The sequence below is a fragment of the Cupressus sempervirens genome, chromosome 1 (assembly GCF_028749045.1).
Source record: "Cupressus sempervirens isolate cs-2001-9-10 chromosome 1, ASM2874904v1, whole genome shotgun sequence".
In the NCBI taxonomy this organism is placed as follows: Eukaryota; Viridiplantae; Streptophyta; class Pinopsida; order Cupressales; family Cupressaceae; genus Cupressus; species Cupressus sempervirens.
The window spans coordinates 118,658,951-118,663,064 of record NC_143118.1 but is presented as its reverse complement, the minus strand read 5'-3'; positions in this window follow the sequence as shown (position 1 = coordinate 118,663,064).

Below are 4,114 nucleotides of genomic sequence, written 5' to 3'. Positions count from 1 at the left end.
CCAAGCCTCATTTATGCTTTGGTTGTATGCAATGAGACCAAGATGTAGATATAAACCCCTTACTGCCATCCCATTTAGTCCATAAAAAATGTCTAATGATTTTTATTAATTCCTCATAACCTTTGTTGGAGGGCATCCAGCTGGATGAATAATAAACATGCATGGCCAAAAAAATCTTATTAGCAACTTGGATTTTCCCATTTTCCCAGCAAGAGACAAAAATTTATTACCCCAATTAAAAAGTTTGGATTTGACTTATTAAGCTACCAAGTCCACATATCAGAGAGAGTGACTCCTAGACCAAAGGGAATCCCGAGATATCTCATAATTTCACTGTGCTTAATATGCTTCCATTCACGTGGAATCCAATGGGGAATATGCCCATCTTGAATCATCAAAAAATCTATTTTTTCATGAGCTAGCTTAGAGCCAGAGACAACACAATATATTTCTAAAACATCCAAAGTATTAGAGATCTCTTGCTCAGAGTTTTGTAAAAATAATAAGCTGTCATCAGCATAATGTGAGTTAATAACAACAGAACTTTGGGGAATAGAAACACCTGAGATAAGTTTCAGCTTTCTTGCACCTTGCAACATATGGCCTAATGCATTAGAAGTTAGAACATAAAGGTAAGGGGCAAGAGGACATCCTTGATGAATAGATTGTTGAAGAGGAAAAGGATCAGTTATCATATTATTGATAATGATTCAAGAGTTAGAATCCTGAAATAACATACAAACATGAGCTTGAAGTTTAGGGCCAAACCCCAACCATTTGAGCATGCTCAAAATAAAATTCCACTGGATTCTATCATAAGCTTTATCAAATTCGAGTTTGACAAGAATAGCATTTTGACACGTTTGTTGAGCCCATTCACATGTTTCCCATGCTAAAATCAAATTATCAAGAATATATCTCCCGGCAATAAAACCAGTTTGTTCAGGTTGAACAATTTCTTGCACCACCGATTTAATCCTATTAGCAACAACTTTTGCAATAATTTTGTAGGAAGTATTCAGAAGTGTAATGGGATGCCAACTTGAAATAGAATCTTCAATTTTCCCCTTGGGTAGAAGTTTGATTATACCACCATTAATAACGAGACCCAAGGATCGTCTCTCAAAGGCTTCTAGGTAAAAGTAATAAAAATCTTCTTTGATGTGTTTCCACATTGCTTTGTAAAAACTCCATAGGAAGCCCATCGCTGCCCGGACATTTATAAGGAGCCATATTAAAAAGAGCATTTTCTAGCTCTTCCAATGTAAGGAATCTATCAAGATATCTATTGTAATCAGCAGCTATATGCTGAGGTATGTGAACTTTAACAATATCTTCTAGAGCCTCTTGAATGTCTAGCCATTGATCATCTTTGAATAGATGTTTATAAAAATATTTAAAAGCTTCGCATATTTCAGCTGGGTCAGTAAGAAAAGAACCGGATTTGTCTTTAATGGCACCAATCTTTTTCTTTTTGTGTTTATAATTGAGATAGTTAAAGAAATATCGTGTACCCTTATTACCTTCTTTTATCCAATGTAATCTAGATCTGATTTTTGCTCCCTGACCTTTATAATTGTCCATCTTGAGCAATTGGTTTTCAGCAGTAGCAATAACAGATTGAAGGTTTATGTTATTAGGATCAACACTAAGGAGTTTTCTTACATGCACAAGTTTACCTTGGAGAGATCTTTCTTTACGCTTCCGCTACCAAGCCTTTTTTTTTCCAAAAGATCGAAATAAATTAGTGCATTGAGAAATGGCAAGACACCACCAATCAATCCAAGAATCTCCTTCTTTGGGTTTAGGGATAGAATTCCAAATCTCCTCAAGGGCAACAAGGCAAGTAGGATTCTTTAAATGAGAAACATTTAGTTTGAAAGGGAGGGAACTCTCTGAAGTTAAGTTTTGAGAGAAACTAATGCTACATACAATAGGGAAATGATCAGAAAGAGTAGAAGACTGATCCACTTGAACACAAATCCCTAACGGATCATAAATCAGCGAGAGACTAGAGGAAATATAAAACCTATCCAACCTACTTAATTTTCTACTATCTCCAATTCTACAGTTGGACCAGGTATACCAGTTCTCTAAATGGCTAGCAAATTTTTCATGAATGGGGTCAATTACACCAATGGAGTTACAACAGAATACCCAGCTATCAAACTCATCCCTGCTAAGTTTTAAAAAACTATTCCAGTTGCGGTCCTAAGAGTATTCAACCATGTTAAAGTCTCCTCCTAAAATCCAATCAGCATTGGGTAAATTATTAGCCAACCAGTCCCATAGAGAAATTCTCTCTTTAACAAAGTTGGAGGCATAAATAGAACAAAATTGTATAAGCTGTCCATTAATAAGCATAAGGGCCCAAGCACAACTATGGGAGGGATTTTCTCCTTTTTCAATGATATATTTTGAAACCCAAGGAGCCATCCCAATGACAGCACCACCTTTTCCATCCAAATGAGCTGTATGAAGAAATGTGGCATCTTTCCATATATTATGTAAAGAAGAATTAAGTCTAATATCATTGATTTTGACCTCTTGGAGAAGGACAACATCAAGTCTCCACTTGATCACCATCTCTTTAACTTTATATTTGCGATGAGGGAGAGAGATCCCTCTGACATTCCAAGACAGTAACTTAAGTTTCATGAGATAGGGGAGAGACATCACCTTGGGCTAGCACACTAAAACTATTTTCAAGGGACAAATAATGTTCTTTGAGGTCTAGACTTTGAGAGGCGGAAGGGGATCTAGATCTGGATCAAATTTGAAGAGGTGGGGGCTCAGAAGAGAGTGGTTGGGGAGAAGTATGAATCAAGGGTGAAGAAGATGGTTTGGAAAAAGATGGAGAAGATGGAGAAGGTGAGGCATGGGGGGAGGATATGAGTCATGGAGATGGATGAGTGGCAGGGGCGTGAGAAGAGACTGGGTGTTCTTTCCCCTCCCTCACAACCCTCCAACCATCTGACATGACAATGTCTTTATATGAAGTGGCAGATTCATCAGACACATCAGAATGATTAGAAGGGATGGGGGAAGAAGGAGGGGAACTATTATTGGCAACTGGAGCATGATGATGAACAAGATTATTGGGTGGCGAGGTCTATGCCATTTGAGCCATTTTGTTTTTCCTGATGGGACAATCACGAATAAAATGGCCTTCCTGTCGATAGTAGAAACATGCATTTGGCTTATTCAAATAAATGATTGGCTGGTCTAATTCAAACCCAAGACCAAATAACTTAATGTTTTCAGGTAGAGGGTTATTTAGATCAACTTCCACACATGCTCTAGGATGCACCCTTAGGCTTGAAAACTTGTCCAATTTATGTTTGCACCAAATGACTCTGCCCAAATGAGACACAATGTCTTTCAAAAATGGTCGGAATGCTAAGCTAAGAAAAGGCTATTCAACCCACATAGGGTAGTGGGAATGAGAAGGCCCTTCAGGATGAAAATTAAAAGTCCAGGCTTGTAAGTAGCAGATTTTTCCACATATAACCTAGGTAACATATTGTAAAACAGCTTGAGCATGTTCAGCTGATTTAAACATACAGGAGACATACCCTTTTCCTAAACCTCTTAAAGCCTCAATCTCCCATCCTCAACTTTCCTAGTTATAACGAGCCCATTTATAAAAATCTGCCTCAGAGGGGATACCCTTGATAAAAAACAAGATTACAATTTTTTTTTGGCATTCATCAATAACTTCTACAATGTCATCAGGAAGCTAAATTTCTAGAACTTTACCAGTCTTTTGGTTAGTTTATTCCTTGTCCGCGCCAGAGTTTTGGTCCCTTTGTTCCTCTGAAATCTCCAACTCTTTACCCACATAGTTCATATCTCCTTTGTTTTTTGGTTGTTTTTCCTATTGATCTTCTACCGCATTAACATTTTCCTCCACCATTATTGCGTTTGGACTACTCCCCAACAGTCTCGCCTTAGTCTTGAGGCACATTACAGTACACAGAGATGGAGTTAGGGTTTGAAAACAAAGTCCGTTCCTATTTGTGTTTGCTCATCTGTTCCTCCTCATTCATTCCAATCTCGTCAAATTTACTCTATTTTTTTTTCAAGTTTTTCCCAAGTACTTACATGGCCATGC